General features: G+C 31.4%; 2 long non-coding RNA genes across 3 annotated transcripts; one reads left to right on the forward strand and one right to left on the reverse strand.

Annotated features, from left to right (window-relative positions):
• The first annotated feature begins 1,939 nt into the window (after positions 1-1,939).
• Positions 1,940-3,373, forward strand: LOC125859514 (uncharacterized). Its single transcript, XR_007445778.1, has 3 exons — positions 1,940-2,057; positions 2,823-2,870; positions 2,977-3,373. It is a non-coding gene; the product is annotated as an uncharacterized LOC125859514 (long non-coding RNA).
• Positions 3,374-3,874: 501 nt separating this feature from the next.
• On the reverse strand, positions 3,875-12,777 carry LOC125859512 (uncharacterized). Of its 2 annotated transcripts, none has more exons than XR_007445776.1 (6): positions 12,483-12,777; positions 9,896-9,956; positions 8,337-8,415; positions 7,822-7,901; positions 5,798-6,596; positions 3,875-4,202 (listed from the first exon to the last, which is right to left on the reverse strand). It is a non-coding gene; the product is annotated as an uncharacterized LOC125859512 (long non-coding RNA). The 2 variants fall into 2 exon arrangements; XR_007445775.1 differs by having other exon boundaries at positions 7,766-7,901.
• Positions 12,778-20,272: the final 7,495 nt, after the last annotated feature.

Below are 20,272 nucleotides of genomic sequence, written 5' to 3' on the forward strand. Positions count from 1 at the left end.
GGTATGTTGGTTACTCCAGCTCTTTTGTTGCCTCAACGTTCCAGATTTACAAGTAAATTAATATGTACTATGTGTTAGTTTACCTGAAACAACTATTACTTTAACCACATGATGTTGGTTGATCTTAGTAGATACTTTTACAACTATTCGGATTTGACATTACATCTTAGTATGATCGTGAGAAATAATAGAGGCTACGATTCCAAATGCCTCTATGTAGTGTGTTATGCTTGGTGAGGTTTGTCATCTAGATAAGTGATTTTCTTTTTTTCCTTGCTATGTGAATTCCAATATCCATTTGCATACGAAATTAGAACAAATGAGCATGTTTATTATTCTTACAGAACACATGTTATTCTGTGTTACTAAGCTCATGTTAAAGCTAATAGTAGTTAGTTTTTCTTATATGGATTTCTACTATAGTACATTTCATTTTATGTGAAAAACAAAGTACACAGAGAGCTAGCAAGTTGTAATAAATAAAAATGATCCTCTGTTCCCTGAAGTTTCATTTTGCATATTTAGAAATGTTCACAAATATTGTATGCTTGACGAAGAAGATGTACTATAGACATTACTATAATCGAGGCACTAAGAAGTTATAATATTAAGATGTAAAGCAAGGATAGTACACAAAGAGCTAGCAAGTTGTACATAAATAAAAATGATCCTCTGTTCCCTGAAGTTTCATTTTGCATATTTAGAAATGTTCATAAATAGAGTATTCTTGACGAAGAAGATGTACAATAGACATTACTATAATCGCGGCACTAAGAAGTTATAATATTAAGTAAAGAAAGATGTAATTATGTCAACTTAAAAAAATAGAAGACATGTAAAGCTGTAATGTAACGTCAACAAAACTATATGTTATGGTGCAGGCCTACATTAGCTCTAAGATCTTAAACTTGACATTACATACATGACAGATCGTACCAATTATAAATCAAAGTCACTTGGAAGATGTTTTGTCATTATTTATTTGTCCGTTGGTATGCTCATCTCTTACTCAATTTTATATATGTTGGATTGTTTCATTGATGCCCTAAAATGTTCTATGATAGTTCTTTCTGAAATATCTTATCGTAGCACTTTCTAGCTAATCTGCTTGATTACAAGGTAGTCATTTTTTCTTTTGTTGAATCTAAGTAGTGGTAGACTTCCATTGAAAGATGAAAATTCACAAATTGAATATTTTCTACTTGATGTGCTTTTTGTCTTTAATTTCAAGCTTTTCTGTTACATGATTAGTCCTATTAGTTTTGTTCATTACTAAAATGAATCGAATCCTATCAAATATTTCTATTTATCCTTTGAATTACTCATATATCCTATGAATTTCATTTCGCACCGGAAACTATCCTAGGAGAAGTTCGAATCCGTTCCGTTCGGTTATTGATTGGTCTTGGTTTGACATGGTTTACGCGTTACTGGTTAAGAGTTCATATCTCCATTAGCTAATTTGGAATAGATGAAGTGGATCTGCTGTGAAGTTAATCTGGAATTGATTTCCTCGATCTACTATCTGATTCTATTTCAAATGGCTTTAAATGGTGTACAATATTTACAATTCAAAAGAAGTAAGTATTAATTGACTTGATTGACAGTTAACAAAAAAGAAAAAAACCTAGAAAATCAAATAGTAACTTTGCATATGACAACTTAGAACCTAATAGTACTGGGGAGTTAAATATGTAACCAATTGTTAAATATAAGTAATAACTGCCAATATAAAGAATAACACAAAATAAGCAATTCTACTTCAAGTCCATTTCCTTTTTATTTCTTTCTATATATGATCTCTGCCCTCTAATTTTAATTTGCAGTTTTTTCGTGGTAATTGCCAAAGCAATTGCTATGTTCATTGCTTTGATGTGTGGATGACAAACAATAAAGTATTTGACTAATTAATTCTTGATTTTCATCACCTTCTGCAATTATCTTTTCCAAAGAAGCGCTTTCTAGGTATACTCTTAACAGAGATGTTGATATTTGACTCACGCGCAGAGGATGTTGAGCTTAAGCACGTCTAATGGAATTACTTCATGCTTCTACAGGTACTGTCATCTTTTGTCAAAAACTGCAAGAAACAATTATGAACATTATGCATGCACTGCTTCTCTTCTATAATACTCACTAATATTTATTTTTAACTTTCTTCTTAATTTAATTTTCTTTTAGTTGATTGGTGTTTACCTTCTTCGGGATGGTATTTCAAAACTTTTCCTTATATTGTTTTCAAAATAATAAAGAAGTTTGATGACTTTAATGTTCTTGTGATGAATTAGAAACTGTACAAACAATATCAATGATTTTGAGTATTTTGTCCAAGTGATATATTTATATCTTTTTCATATTGTAGTTAAAAAAGTATTGTACTATCAAAGATGTTTATAGAAGTTATTGTTGATGGTTACGACTACTTCACACATAAATGAAAGTGATATGTTCCACTTTCATTTAAATCCAATTCCATCCACAATGTTAAATGGAATTGCATAGTATCTCTATTTTTTTTGGTGTAAACAACTTTGTATAGATGATATAGATCAGATTATAGATTTGATAGGAAATCTGTAATTATCCCTTTTTGGAGGTAGCCATCATTAAGAATTCAACCTTACCAGTTTAAAAAAAAAAAATATGCTCCACCCATGTTGATACATAAGAAAATTATTTTTAATGAATTTTCTCAGTGATATTTGACTATCAAGTTCAATTATATGATTCTCATGATTTTGCCTCGGGGTTTCATAAATTTCTTTCTTCCAAGAAGGAAATTTAATTGCTTGATATGCTGAAGTCTAACCTTTTCATTTCAGATGATTGAAAGTATGTGGAATAAATAGCTCTGAACTAATCTATAAATGGTAATAGAACAACTTTTGAGGTCTATACATTTGCTTAAAGGTTAGATCTTCTTATATATATATGAGGGAAACATAATTTGAAAGGCTCATCTTACTTATTATGCAGGTTATAGTAAAATATGTTTCTGTTGTAAAATGCTTGACCTAGAGGATTATGACACTATGTGGAGTTATCATTGTCATACGTCTCTTTTCTAGCTCCGTTGGACCTCTAAAGCTTTATATTACTGAGATGGATATTTATGTTCTGAGGAAACAGAAAAATGATCAACGATGGAGCTTTAGAGATCTTGGATGGATTCTGTCTATCTATGTATGCCTAAAAAGGTTTTCTTTAGTGTAAACCTATGTTGTTTGAATTCTTCAAAAATGTCCCAGGGATATGTTTCAGATTTGTCAAAAATAGTGTATTTTTAAAAAATCCGACACGGATGAAAAGTGAAGAATTTGCGAAACTAAGGTGTAAACTAAAGTACACATCAAGCAATTTACTTATATATAGAATTTGCTAGCGTGTCAATATATTAAGATATACGAGCTATGCAATTTTAACTTTTATGTTTTCTCCATGTGTTGCATTTTCATTCTTCTAATTTTTACAACTTATCTTTCACCACTATATAACTATGCAAAACATCTTTACATTGATAACAGATTGAAAATATAGATGTTGGGCCCGTGCCTTGCCCATCTAGTATATATATATATATACTAGATGGTAATGGCCCGTAACATGATTATTAAAAGTAACTCTGCAGATTTCCCTTATTTCTTTGACATGTTATTGTCTTGGATACTAATGTGATATCATAAGTATCATATTATTCTTAATTTTGAAACGATGATATGCAATTTTTCATCCCTCATGCCATAACCATTTTACTCATAAGGTAGAGCTTGACTTCGCGTTTGAATTAGTCATGTTTTCAAATTAGGTTTAGATAGTAATGTTTATAGGTTTATTTTAAGTTCTTTTTGAACACCAAACACAAGAGACTAAAAGAAGAAATGTAGTGAGTTTATCTACTGCAACCTTCTATCCATACTGAACAGAAATACATATATGGGAATAACCAAAAGACGGTGCATAGTGAACAAAAACTACACTGTGTCTATGTATGACACAAGGTAGGACCAGAATGTCAAAAGGAAAGGGTGTTCTATGGTTAAGACCTAATACATGTACTTTTCTCAAAAAGTCACCTCCACAGTGCACACTACACTGGTGAACAATGCTTCACCATTTCATTAATGCCAAAGACTTCAGTCCATTAATAACAAAACATCTTGCTTCACATAAACTTTTCTAGGGCAACTGGGTCATTCTTATACCTGAAATGAGAAAAAATAAATGATGGCAAATTAAACCAATGTGCGCAGTACCAGTACTTGTACTATTGCAAAAAATGTAGTCGACTAATCATATTTCCATCTTCATCTTACCATTAGTGCGAAACACATATTTGTACCTATATCAGAAAAGAGTATTATAGGCTAAAGCTCCCGATTTATTGGACTTAGAGCTACTAAAATTATCATTAAAAATGTTTAAAAAGAAAATACTTGCTGCTATAGAAGCACCATCTATTGACTACAGTTTTCGAGTATTTCCTGGGAGTAACAATGTCACACAAGTAAATATGAGAATTAAGAAAGGTATCTTCTTCTTTCCAGTTAAAAAATATTTCAAGTACATGTAATTAACTTCACTTGGTACAGTCAGATGCTAAGTGCTCAAGTCTATGTTAGTGTTCTCTCTTTTATCATATATCACGAGACATATATACAATTTTAAGCCAATTGATAGAACAGAGAACTTAGGATTGCATATCATAGAGCATTCATAGATGTAGAATGAACATTTAAGCTAATCTTTACCAGCTTTCTATTTCTTGATTTAGAGTATTGAATCTTGAAACTGCATTGTGCTTTACACATGCATGAAACAATTACTCTAGTTAAAGCTAACGAAACAGTTACTCTAGTTAAAGCTAACAAAACAGTTACTCAAGTTAAAGCTAAATGTTGGAAGTCTTGTGTTTGAATTAAAAAATACTAAAAGTAAATGTGAGTCTAAATTTCTTTCACCTTGTGATACATGATCTCATAGTAGGCCACGAAAAGTAAGATGGTATAGTAATGAAAGTGCAACCAAACTTACACTACTACAGTTAAAAACAAAGATTAGAAGTCTTGTTTATGAATTAGAAATACTAAAGGTAACTCTTCTTGAAGTCATTAATCTATCAGACAATAAGGTAACAGGAAGTATCTCTGCAAGCATAGGGGAGTGTTCTTACTTGAAAGCTTTAAAGTTAGGGAACAATGGTCTGTCTGTCTCAGTTCAAATTGCACTTAAATGACAACAAATTGATCCAAATCCAACAAACTAACTTATTTTATGTAGGTATAAGTTCTTTTAGCTATTGACTTAAATTAAAGATCAACTCATTTAAAAGACAAAAATAAAGACTTGCAAAAGCTCTTTGTTCTCAGCTATAGCATATTGATCGTTTTCTTTTCCAATACTTATCTATTTGTTCTGAGAAATTGATGTTATTGCTGTAAAGATTTATTATGCATATGAAAACATCCACAGATCACATAAATAAGAGAAAGTAAAATTTAACCATTAGGTAGAGAAGGAAAGTAAATAACAAGTAACATATGCGAGAAGAAACAAATAAGATGTACTGACATACATACTTATGTTCTATTTTAAATTGTTAAATTATTGTAGTTTATAGCACCGTTGAAGTATTTTTTTTAAATATATAATAAATTAAAGAGGAGAAATAAGACCAATAGATTAGAACAATTGAAGGCAGTAAACTAAGTACATCGCAACCAAATGTTTTCCAGCTGTTTTAATATTAGAGGAAAAGATCATGAAAGATAGCAAAATAGGCTAGAAAAGAAAGCAGCACCTTTTGTTTTCCTATTGTTCGTCGAAACTCTCAACAAATAGCAGCTCGCGTTGTTGCACACAAATCCAACAAGTGACGTTCACACATAAATTAAAAAACAAAATAAATAAAAATTGACTCCAAGTAGAAGGTGGTAATTTAGGATAGAAAAGAAAACATTGAATAACACATAAACCCAGCAAATCAAGCCAAAAACGCACCACCAGAAGAAAGTTTAGCAAATCTAAGAAGCAACAATTGAGATTGAAAAGAAAACCCATAATATCCATGAAGAGAAAACACGGGAAATGAGATGTACCCTTTCCTTGTTGTTGTAAGGAGCAAACCTTTCTAAAATTGGGATGAAATGAGGTTGTTGTTCTTCATGGAACATAAAAGTAGGATTTTGAGAATAAAAGATGTGGAAGTTTTTAGATCCACTGTGTGGATCTTTGGAAACATGCGGCAAGCAAAAATAGAAATTGGAAAAGGAAAATTACATGATTGTCCTTAATCTGGAAAAAAAGAAATTTAAATGTAACATATCTAATTTCAGCCTTCTGCCACGTTTCCTATCCATTTGTTTACCTTGCATTAATAGCTCCAAAATAGTAAGAGAACTCTTCAATGTTAGTGACATCCTCGATATAGCATTTGGTGCCACACCTTGCTCAAACATGTCAGCCACTTCTCATGTTTAATGCAGTGAGCCTCAAGTCCCATCTCTCGCAATAATAGATGGTAGAATAACTATAAAATTCAGAATTTGAAAATTTTTGGACGTCATGTAAGCATTTGACAAAGGTGGATTATCATCATCCTAAAGAGTAACCAATAATTATGTTAGCTTCAATTCATATGACTAATATGCTATACCTATTAAATTTGTGAGATTCAAGAACACTAAGTTTCAACCTAGAGTAACAAAAATCAGAATTCTACCTGCAATTGGAAAACATGAAGCAGGACAAAGAAGAATATAAGAAACATATATGAAAGTCGACAATTGGAAAACTGTTATTAAATCTCACTCAAGGTTCAGATAAGAGAATCAAGCTGAACCACAGAGGAATCATCAATTAATTTAACTTGTTGGCCTTGCCAAAGACAATTGGAAACCAAATATAATAAATATGTTAGAAATATTTTCTTGTTTGGTGGGTAATACAAATGTATTGGGGAGATGCTTGACAACCACTATTGATCTTTTTATAAAAATTCAAGCAGGGATGGTTGTGAAGCCTATATAAGTAATCTTCAGGGCAGAGTGGAAAAAGGGGGAAATTCTCGATAAGGATCAACAGAAAAGAAGAGAGCAACCATACTTTTCAAGCTAGTTCAGATAGTAATAAGAGACCAGGCAAATGTTTCATGCAATAGCATGAAAGAATTTCTACTAAACTGAAGAAGCAGATGACTCATCAGGTCTTAGAGTCTTTCATACAGTAGAAGAGAATACCTTTCATATGAATCTCATATTTACACCAAATACTCAAAAAAATTCAAAATTAAGTCGGAAAAAGTGAACTTGAAATGCACAAACAGCATAACATCTCAAATAACTTAATATGTTTGAATATCAACATATTAACCTTATTCAAACATAATAATCAAACATCTCACATGAACTAATATGCTTCGATCGAATTAATCAAAATGTTGAGGTATAATGGATAAAGATTACAATTTAACGGGGTGAGAAAATAATAAAGTAAGATGTTCAGTGTATACTACCTAACCTGAAACTTTATAGTTGACCAACCGTGTTTATTATTAGGTTGCTATTTGCCTATACTACTCAATTCAGTGACATTCCGACGTTGGCTTATGTAATTTATTTGCCACCTTATTTCCTTTTGTTGTGGTAACAAAGGAAATGAACTACATCATATGGAGAGCGTAAGATGATACATCCCATATGTAGATGCATAAAAGAACTGGAAGTAATAGAGAAAAGTGATGAAGTGACCAACAACAACAACAACATACCTAGTGAAATCTCACAACGTGGAATCTGAAGAAGGTAGAGTGTGCACAGGCAGTACCACTACTTCTCCGAAATAGAGATACTATTTTCGAGATAGGGAAGCATTAACTGATGGAAGATCAACATGCTGCTTGAGGTCTGTTGGAGCAATTGGCAAAATAAATAAATATTCAACAATGAAATGTAAACCAAAGGACCTTATATATAATAAAAAACAAGAAACTGAGAAAATTTCAACATCATTAGACTGTCATGAAGTGTCATTTCCCTTCCCTTTTTTTGTCCTCCATTTTGGGCTATATATTGAATTATTCAATCATGTAAATAGTCTAGCAACAAAAGTCTAAGCTACAATTTTATTGTTGTCATTACGGTAATAATGGAAATGAAAATGAAGAACTCTAGATATCATATTAAAGGTCAAGAATGAAACAATAAGCAAATATTTTCTTTTTGTTTTCTACAAGGAAAAAAGAACTTATCATAGCATAAAATACTCGAGAAGAAGCTTGATAAATATAAACGTATTACATGTTCTCTCCTATTGCGGAACATAGAATTTCATTAACTTACCGATGGTGTTGAGTGACACTTTCTCACCTCGAGTTTCATCAGCTTTGTTTCCCCTACTACAAGCTCAATATTTTTTTCCCTGTAAACTTAAATCTTTGAAATTAGAATAAATTACCTTACTAAAACGGGCAAAGCCAACTATAATTTAGATTACAAATTAATCGAAAGGCAATCAAAATAATTGACACAACATGAATCCATTACTAACTTGTGAAAATTTTACTCAGAGAGCATGTTCGATTCTTCTTAGTAAGGACTATGCAATTGACACAAATAGTGAATGAGTACATGCATATACAAAATCAGTTTAAAAAAACCGAAGGCCAACAATGATGGAGAAACGAAAGAGAACACCAAACTAGAACAATACCCACTGCAATCGAACACCAAAAAACCCTAGAACAATACCCACTGCAATCTTCTCTGATCTCCAAAACCTCGCTGACCTCTCCAAAAACGTCCTTTTAGGAATCAAGAAATTTGACACCAAATATTCAAAACAAAACATGCATGAGTAGACACAACTAATCGTAGAATAATCATTACAGAATTCATATCTTCTAAAGTTACTAAATTAGTAGGGACGCCAAAACATAAAATTTCAGCCATTGGATTGTTTTGGGAGAGAAGAGGCAAAATCGTCAAAGCAATACTACCTACCCATTAGTGATCAGAGAGAAAAATTCGAACCAAAATTGAAACCTCTGAAAAAGAAATCGACAAAAAAAATAGAAACATCAAAGCCCAAGCCAAACAGGAGCAAATAAAGATAAATACTTGATGAAGAGTTTTGGAGGAAGAGGTTGATTTTGATTTCGTAAATTAAAGAGGAAAAGAGTAGAGAAAACAGGGACACATACATACTACTTGGCTGGAATATTAAAACTTTTATTCAATGACTAAAATATCTCAGCACATAGTACAATTTTTGTGGTTGTGTTCAGGAGTGCACGTGGTTTGCTTACAAACTAAAATAAACAATGCACGTGTCAACAGGGAAAAGATGAAGGCCCATGTATAAGGTACCATCCACAGAGCTTTTGGTACAACTTGTTAAAGCTGTGTGGGTACATCAAACTCCCATTTCTAAATATGAGAGATGATGATGATGACGACTACGGGGTGAGTAAGAAAAAAAAAAAAAGACTAGGGAATGAGTGTCCGTGCCAGTTTAATATTGACGTGAAAACAAAAAAGGCGTCGTTATGTTTTAAATATATTGTGCAAGGTTATACAGAAAGCTTGCTGTGAAAGAGAAAAAACAGATGTTAATGTTACAGTTGCACGTAGGGCTGTTGAAGTTGGATTTTGAAATGATCAACAAAAGTGGTCTGGTGTCGTTATCTGCCAAAAAAGGTCAAGAGTTTAGCTGTCCCTGAGAAGGTGATTATATGGAAAAGTTTGCTGACCTTTGTATCATGGTAGAAACTGTGCAAAGACCAGAACATATATTAATATAAGTAAATATGTAGAAAAATGGAGAAACTTAGGTAAAATAAAGAACAACACAGTATATTAATATAAGCCAATATGTAGAACACATAAATGGAGGAACTTACGTTTGTCAGTGAAGAGAATAGCCTTTGTTTCCTTAGCTAGAAAAATGTGAGCTCCAAAATCCTACAGAAGGTGAAGTAACCCTCTATTATATTAGTCAGAACTAAAATTTAAATGAAGATTTTATTTCTAAAATTACTCTAATTAGCAGAAAAGTCAAATGGCAGGTCAACGAAAATAGCAAAAAGGTAAAAGTGCAAATAATAGATTCATGGCACACACAAATATATATGTTGACACATTAGGTTAACATCTTACAGCCTATGATGATTCCCCAACCTAGTTGTCTCTTCAGTAGACAAGGTTTTAACGAAGAAGAGTTTGTTGTTCTTTCTGGTTGGCCACTTTAACGTGTGCTACAAATTTTAAAAAAACTCTCCTTTCTTGTTAAATTATGTTGCACTCATGTATTGAGCAGGCCTTTTTTTAATGAACTTCCAACAACATAGAAGTCGCATAAACTGGAGGTTACTACTTGAAACTTCCTTTTCAGCATACATAGACATAGATAGACAGCTGCTAGGGACCAATCACAACGTAATAATCTAGGTCAAGTAAACATTGTGGCATATAAAATTGGTATCCAGGAAAAAGGACAATTTCTATTTATAGAGCAAAACACTATCACAGCAAAGCAAGAAACCCCGAAAAACAAAACAGTTAGGAATAGATGATTCAGTCAACAAAGTCAATACTACAGCTTCAATTTTTTCTACTCTAATTACATACAATTTCAGTCCATAAGTTCATTGATTATCAGATCCACATTTGACAAGTAAATTGAAGAGATAATGGAAGCAAACACAATTGAACTATTACTTTTTCGCGAGTCACACGCTTGAACATTTGGTTGTTCATATAAATTTTTCGCTAGTTTCAACTATCAACATCTATGTATCACTTTTAATAACTCTTTCGCCAGTTTAACACATGAACAATTGGTTGTTCTGAAGTTCTCTTTTTCTTTTGCTACCCATACTATTACCATCTATGTATTATAAGAGAAATACTAATGCTTTTATGTTCTACTGAATACCGCTGGACAAGTCATACTTAATGTTTGAGAATCAAGAGTCCTAATAGACCAATAAGTGTGATAGCGAAGAAGAAAACAGAGAGAACTAAAGGGTTGTTTATTGATTACAATTACAGTGAGAAAAAACTAACTTAGAATGATATCGTCACCTGAAATAACAACCTACTAAGAGCAAAACTTCGGTATAATTAAACACAGCTGAACTATTACTTTTTCGCGAGATTCATACGTGAACATTTGGTTGTTCTTCTTTTCTTTTCCTACTCGAATTATCACTATGTATATATCATTCGTCAAAGCTTTTTCGCAAGTTTCACCCGCGAACAATTTGCTCTCCCTCTATCCTCTTTCTTTTAGATCTATAGAACGCTATTTACTTCCCTTGCCCCTTGCTAATAGAACATACTCTTTCTTTGTGATGCTGATTTTGCCTAATATGGTCCTGTCAATGCATGTTTGGATCAACTAATAGTTGATTAAGTTCAGTAATGACTGATTAGTCTTAATATACTTATTTTGAATGATAATTTCTCTCCGACTTCAAACTTATTAATATCTAATGTAGTTAACGTAGGTGTATCGTTGACGACAAAATTCAACACAACAATACTGATTGATCCGCCTTTTCCACAATGCAAGCAACTACAAGCATGGTACTACAACACCCCTTAATATATTCTCACTATCTTTTTTTTTACATATCAAATATAATTAACATTACTGCCTGAGACTCAGAGTCCTAATAGACCAATAAAAGTGACAATAAAGTAGGAAGTAGAGAGAACCAGAGAGTAGTTTATCGTCACCTAAAATAACAACCTATAAAGAGCAAAACTTCGTCAACTCCACACTGAACTTCTTTTCATTACTACACGTACCTACTATGTAATTTTAAGTTGAAGTAAGTATAACCGGTAAAACCAGGAACTATATGTCTTACCTATAGAGTACAAACTTGTCACTATATTGTTACAAACGTAAACCTCCAAGCAAACTATTACTGAAATACGATGAAGAACTCAAGTTGGAAATAGGTAGTTTCTTTATCTCACACCTCAATATTATTATGGAATACATATTTGGGGTTTTCTGTGTCAGAAGAGGATCCTTTTTCCCTCTTCTATTTTTTGTTGGTTAGCATTTTTTATACTTTATATGAAGTTTTTGAGGGTTCTAATATTGCAGCTCCTACGTTTTGTCAATTGCTTGAGCAACTCAATAAATTAAAGTTCTTGCAGAAAGGAACTAACTCGAAAGAAAAGAAGTCATCAGTAACTCAATAAATTAAAGCTCTTGCAGAAAGGAACTAACTCGGAAGAACAGAAGTCATCCAACATGATCGAATTAAAGGCAAATAAAAAAAGATTCTGCAGCACCAAGAATTTACAGAAGAAAAATCAGGCGATGCAGAAACATAAACATCTCAAGCGAAAAATGCATAATTGAAAAGATTAACTCTAGCTTTTTGTTTGTTCGCAAAAGAGAACCTCTGAAGACTGAAGAAAGGATCATGAAAGCAAGAAAGGAAAGCAGGCTAGGTGAGAAAGCAACACCTTATGTTTTCCTATTGTTCGTCGAAATTCCCGACAAATAGCAACCTGTGTTGTTGCAAGCAAATCCAGCAGCCCAAGTAAGAATCTTACTTAATGATTTAGTTGTTTCAGGCATATCATGGAACACCTTTGGTTCATCAATCTTCACCCGAAATTATTACAACTGGATCAAAAGGAGTAAACAATAATACATGCATACAGAAAATGTAGCAAAATATTATTCGGAACCATGTCAAATTCAAAAGGAAAAAACAAAGAGGAAGAAGCAGTAAATCAAACAAGGAAGCGAAAAGGGAAAAAAAGTTAGTAGCTTTCATTTGCAAAAACTTGCAACAACAGTGGCAAGAGGGAAAGGAAACCACGTGGAAACCCAATACGTAAGCACGCGAAGCTTGTTAATAGGTCAAATTAGAGCAAAATGACGGAACTATCCCTGGTCGTCCGACGAAACCACCACTTATTAATGACGGAACTATCCCCGGTGGTCCGACGAAACCACCACTTATTAAGAATGATGAGATGAGATGATGAGTAATAATATAGAAGAGGTTACATGTCAGCACCACGAAAAATAAATTTTTTAAATAATTAAAAAATATTAATTACATGTAATAAGATTAAATAATAAATTACTGTTTTATTTGTAAAATAGTTTTTAAATTTAAATGTATGTGATTCCTTTTTTTTGTAGAAAAATATTTTTAACTATCTTTCCACAATCTCCATATTTATTGCAAAAAAAATGCATATAATAATAATAATAATAATTTAACTAAACAAAAATAAAAAGGAGATATTAATTGTTTATCTTTGTTTAAGTTCATGTAAATTTGGCAGTTGGTTTAATATTTCTTTGAGGCCATTCTTTTATGTTTGCTTTTTATTTCTATTTTCAGATTTTAGATTAATTTAGTTTTTTTTTTTTTATTATTATTATTATTGCTATTACTAGTATACGTACCGTGCGTTGCGCGGTTACTTGATAAATGTAATCCTAGATATTGATTTAATGATAATTTTAAATTTAACTTATTATAAGATAATATTGTTGAGAGAATGAAAAGGCTTAGCACCTTGATATGCTATAATATAATATTTATGTAAACAAATCAATATATAAGCTTAGTTCACTGTCTAAATTTGATAATAATTATAATAATATAACGTGCATTTTCTATTACCATTACAATCAAAGAGATAGAGTCAAAATTTAGAATTTCGATAGTATTCTCAATAGATAATGATTGCGCACTTTATATACTTGGAATTCTATAACTACGAAAAATAACTATACTACGTAGTGGTAAAATCATTTTTCTATAATGGAAAATTATATAAACTTAATCGGTACATTATACGTGTAATATAGATATAATAAATTAAACCTGCATAATTAGAGAGAAAAAAAATTAAAGCTCAACAAAATAAGTTAAAATTAAAGCAAGGTACCAAGAAGAGAAAATTACTAGGATATTGTGTTTAAGACTTTAAATTACTTTATAATAACATATTCATTTTTATTTACAACATTAAGTTTTTTATTACAAATATGACAATGTATAAATAGGGAAAAAGGTCTGAAAATACTTCAATTTTGGCCAAAATTGATGTTACAATACCTAACTTTATGGAGGACCTTTTATCCATGCACTATTTAATAGTGTATTTTAAAGGTATATATGTGCTCTCTTTTTTTTGATTGATTTTTTGAATTCTAGTGTTAATTTTTTAGGAGGGAATTTATTGTCTAATTAATAAGAATCCTACCATTAAACACATTCCTTATTTGATACAATTACTCTTGCAATTTTTCTCTCTCTCCAATTTGATTTCAATTCTTTTGTAAAAAAAAGTACCAATTTATATTTCATCACGTGAAATACCAATGTAAGTAAAATAATAAAAAAACATTTGCATACCCTAATAATTATTTCTGCAGACTAATTCATATATCGATAATATAATCTTTTAAGTTAATATTGTAAAAAAGAAAAAAATTATATTATAGTGTTAATTGATAGACAATCTGGTTTCATTATTTTTTTTAAAGACAATTTTATTAGTATATAATTTGATCCCACACAATGGTGTACATTATTGTATAACATTGACGTTCACTATATATTATACCATTATAATGATAGACTATATATTTAAAATGATTTACAATACGTTGTAAAATTGATATTTTGTATATGTCTCAATATTAAAATGACTAACATTGTAATTTAATCAATTATGTACCAAATTTTTTCTTAGCACAACACATTTGATTATCAACTCAAATATATAGATCATATTTGATTGCTGCATCATATATCACCCCTGCAATCTTGATATTCACATATATTCCTGCGGCACAATTTCATAAATAGTTAGAAACATTCAAACATATATCAATATATCAATATGTAAAATCATAATATAAATTATTTTAAAAAAATTGCAAAGATACAATTTAATAAAAGTGTACATTATGGTGACAATTTGTTGTACACTCTGATATATAATGAACATACACCACCATTTACAACACAAACTAAGCAAGAATTACTATTTTTTTTTTTTGTATAATAAATTTGATTAAACAAGTTTTTAAAATTTACACATTAATTATAGTGTACATGAATGATGTACATGTACTACACCAAGACATTAACCAAAAAAAAAAAAAAAAACTAAATATCTAAATATATTCACTACACAATCATAAATGTAACAAATGGTGTTTTCAATTTAATTTTGTATAAAAGATTGATTTAGTTTTTTGTATACAATGTGATGTATTTATATTAAAACGATAATCATATTGCTATACAAAATAACTTTAACTATTGAGATAGTATAACAATTTGGTTGTTATTTTGGTATGAAATACACCAACATAAACTAATCAATAATTTAAACAATATAATTATTTTAAGATTTCAATGTATATACCTTAATCCAACCAAATAGCACATACACCGCAAATATTATCTTAACTTGTCAGAAGTAATATATAAATATCAACAATTAATAAATAATTAAAGTGTTTGAATTTTTTATATTATTGTTAAGATAATTATTATTGTTATTGTTGTTGTTATTATTATTATAGTAATAAATTATTATTATTATTATTATTATTATTATTATTATTAAATCACCGAAAAAAATAGAGTCCTTCGTACAATTTGCCTTTTATTCAGTTTTCTTTTTTAATTATTTTTAAAAATTGTATTTAAAAACAGGAAATTTTAATTTAAAATTAGAAAACCGAAATCAATTTTTAGTTTTAGGAAAAAAAAAAAGAAACATGAAATTATTTAATTGGTTTCTATTTTTTTTTCTTTTTGGTTAATTTTAGATACAGATTTAAAGATTTTTATATTATTTTTTGAATTTTTAAATTGTTGAATTTTATGGTGCTGACATGTGACACTTTTTAGTTCTCCTATTATATATAGATAGATTATTATTATTATTATTATTATTATTATTATTATTATTATTATTATTATTATCATTATTATTATTATTATTATTATTATTATTATTATTATTATTATTATTATATAAATTTGTTTTGCTATAAATAAAGAGGTTGTGGAAAGATAGTTGAAAATATTTTTCCACAAAAAAAAAAAAGGAATCACACACGTTTAAATTAAAAACTATTTTAAAATCATTTAAAAAATAAAATAGCAATTTATTATTTAACCCTATTACATGTAATTAATCATTTTTAATTATTTAAAAAGTTTATTTTTGTGGTGCTGACACCTAGGCGCTATCACCTCTCCTATATATATACATACGTCTAATAGAGTTGGAACTCTATAAAGGTCTTCCTCCTAACTCTTGTTCAATGATTTTTCAGAATATGCCTCAAAGATAAGATGTGTTGAGAAGGAATGCTAATGATCATTTGGAACCCAAAGTTCTTCGAGCACAGGTGATCCTTTGGCTGAGCAAGTCACTCATCCTGAGTGTAGGGCTATTTTTCAAGTATTGTCTTAAGCTATGACGACTAAAGCCAATAGGGAAGTTGTAGCTCATGTAAGGCAACAACGGTAAGAGACTTTACGAGGATGAATCCTCTGAAATTCTATGGATCTAACGCGTATGAAGATCCAAAATAGCTCATCAAGGGAATCCATAAGATTGTGGACATCATGAGAATAACTATGATAGAAAATGCAGATTTGACTGCTTACCTATTGAAAAGGATTGCTCAAGTTTGATTTGACTAATAGAAGGAAGAAAGGGCTATTGATGTGTGTCCTTTGGATTGAGACAAGTTCAAAGGGGCATTTCTTGATCGTTTCTTCCCCCTTGAGATGAGGGAGGATAATGTGCAAGAATTCATTAACTTGAGGCAAGAAAACATGAGTGTGAAAGAGTATTCATTGAAGCTCACTCAAATTTTCAAGTATACTCTAATTATGGTTGTCGACTCTAGGGCAAGAATGAGTAAGTTTGTATTGGATGTGTTCGAGATGATGATCAAAAAATGTAGAACCGTCATTTTGATTAAGGAGATGGACATCTCAAGTTTGATGACTCATGCCCAACAAATTAAAGAGTAAAAGCTTAGAGAGAGGGCTTGAGAGTCAAAGAGGGCAAGAACGAGTAATGGTGATTTCTCTCACTCTAGGTCCGGTGGATATAGACGTTCTCAGTTTCGGCAAAAGTTATTCGATCATAATTCATCAAATTTTTTGGCTCAAAAGTTCAATAAGGATAGAGTGTCTTACCCTAAGTCTCAAGGTAGTTCTCCTAGTGCTCAAAATTTCGATGCATGTAAGAGGTGTGGGAAGAACAATAGGGGATAATGCGTCGGTTCATGCGCATGCTTTGGTTGTGGAAAGTTGGGTGATAGATTGAGTGATTTCTTTTTGAAGGCTAGCAAGGGTAAAGATGGTCGATAAGCTCAGCCTAGTGCCTCTTCTGGTTTGGTGCTCCTCGTCATAATAGATTCTATGCTCTTCAGAATTGACATGATCATGAGGGTTCTCCACATGTGGTTACCAATATGTTACGAGTCTTTCAGTTTGATGTTTATGCATTGCTTGATGCAAGTGCTACTTTGTCTTTCTTTTGTGACTCCTTATATGGTTATGAAGTTTGATGTCAAACCCGAAATCCTTTTTGAACCATTTTCAGTCTCTACACCTATAGGTGACTCCATTATTACTAGAACAGTTTGTAGAAATTACCTCGTTTCAGTCTCTTAGAGTCACTTTGGTTGACCTTGTAGAGCTAGACGTGCAGGATTTCTATGTCATTATTGGGATGGATTAATTTCATTCTTATTATGCTTCCATAGATTGTTGTATTCGATTGGTCACATTTCAGGTTTCGAATAAGCCTATCTTAGAATGGAAAGGTGAAAATTCAGCGCCTAAAGGTCAGTTTATCTTTTGCCTAAAGGCTAGGAAATGATCTTTAAATGTTGTATCTATCATCATGTTCGGGTTAGAGATACAGATTCTGAAACCCCTTCTCTTGAATCAGTTTTGATTGTCAATGCGTTTCTGAAAGTGTTTGTTGATGATCTTTCTAGTGTTACTCCCAAAAGGGAAATATGCATCCATATTGACCTTTTTCCAGATACGCTATCTATCTCTATTCCTCCTTATCATATGGCTCCGACAGAACTTAAGGAGTTAAAGGATCTATTGGATAAGGGTTTCATCAAATCGAGTATCTCTCTAAGATGTTTCAGTGTTGTTTGTTCGTAAGAAGGATGGTTCACTCTGTATGTGTATTGACTATCGATAATTGAACAAGGTCACGATAAAATATAAATATCCTATTCCAAGGATAGATGGCTTGTTTGATCAACTCCAAGGTACAAGTTTCTTCTCAAAGATTGATTTTCTATTAGGGTATAATCAACTAAAGGTAAGGGAAAGTGACATTTTGAAGATGGATTTTCAAACTCAGTATGATCACTATGAGTTTTTGGCAATGTCATTTGGTTTGACTAATACCCTGACGACCTTCATGGATCTTATGAATAGAGTGTTCAAGCAATATCTTGACATGTTTGTGATTGTGTTTAACAATGATGTTTTTTTATTTACTCATGGAGTAAGGATGAACATGTTGATCATTTAAGGATTGTGTTGTAAATTCTCAAGGATCATCAATTGTATGTTAAGTTTAGAAAATCTGAGTTTTGGGTGAGTTTCATTGCATTCAGTGGCCATATTGTCTCCAAAGAGGGTATTCAAATTGATACTAAGAAGACTGGGGCAGTTAAGAACTGTCCTAGACCTCATTTCGCTTCAGATATTTAGAGTTTCTTAGATTTGGTCTGTTACTATAGAAGGTTTGTGGAACGATTTTCCTCTATTGGTTCACCTTTGACAACATTGACTTTGAAAAAGGTAAATTTTCAATAGTCGAAAGCTTGTGAGAAAAGTTTCCAAGATTTGAAGAATAGACTCACCTTATTCCTAATCTTAACTTACCGAAAGAATCAAATGGGTTTGTTATTTATTGTGATGCTTCAGGGATTGGGCTTGGTTGTGTGTTAATGCAACATGGTAAGTAATTGTTTATGCTTTAAGGCAATTCAAGGTGAATGAAAAGAATTATCTGACTCATGAATTGGAATTAGCGATAATGGTGTTTGCTTTGAAACTTTGGAGACATTATATGTATTGTGTCCATGTGGACGTATTTACCAATCACAAGAGTTTGCAATATGTGTTCACACAAAGAGATTTGAATCTTCGCCAAAGGATGTGGCTTGAATTGCTGAAGGATTATGATATGAGTGTTCTATATTATCCGGGTAAGGCAAATGTAGTTGTCGATGCTCTTAGTGAGTACTGTTACTCACATTGATGATGGTAAAATGGAGTTAGTTTGTGCTATTCATAGACTAGCTAGACTAGGTTTTCACTTGGTTGATTTGGATGAGGGTGGCATCATTGTTCAAAATGGCTCAAAATTGTCTCTTGTTTGGTATGTGAAGACTAAGCAAAAGTCTTAATATGACAATAATTAAGTTGAAGAAAGCAATTTCCGAAAAAGTCATTGAGACTTAGCAATTTCCGAAAAAGTCATTGAGACTTTCTCCCGAGGGGAAGATGGTGTACTTTATTACCAAAGTCGGTTATGTGTTCCTAATAATGATGAGTTAAGGCATCAGATTTTATCAGAAACTCATAGTTCTATGTATTCTATTCACCTGTAAGCTACTAAGATGTACCATGATTTTACCGGAGTTGTATTAGTGAAATGGGATGAAGAAACATATTGTGAAATTTGTGGCTAAGTACCCTAATTGTCAACAAATGAAAGTTGAGCATAAAACACTGGAGGTTTAGCTCAAGATATGAGCATTCTTACTTAGAAGTGGGAGGATTCAAATATATAAATCATTATTAGCTTAACTCGTACTCGTTGATAGAATGATTCAATTTGGGTTATTATGGACATGAATCAAGAAAATTTATTCCTGACAAGCTTGCCGGAGAATTTATTCCGGTGGCGCGTGAGGGCGCGTGTGGCAGTTGTTTTTGGTGAGGTTGACTGAGCTTTGCTCGCCTAAGATTTCCGCACCTAGTGGTGATGTTGATTTTCAAAAAGTAGTGAGGGAAAATTAATTACTCGGACAGCCACATAGGTTACTCGAAAAAAAATGTAATTTTTTTCTCACAATTGCTCTGATACCATGTGAGAATATATGAAAAGAATATTATTGAAATTGTGTTTTTAATTATTACATGGAGAACCCTATTTATAGACACTGTAAAACAATTCCTTGCCAATTAGGAGATTATAAACTATTC

The sequence above is a fragment of the Solanum stenotomum genome, chromosome 3 (assembly GCF_019186545.1).
Source record: "Solanum stenotomum isolate F172 chromosome 3, ASM1918654v1, whole genome shotgun sequence".
NCBI classification, from domain to species: domain Eukaryota; kingdom Viridiplantae; phylum Streptophyta; class Magnoliopsida; order Solanales; family Solanaceae; genus Solanum; species Solanum stenotomum.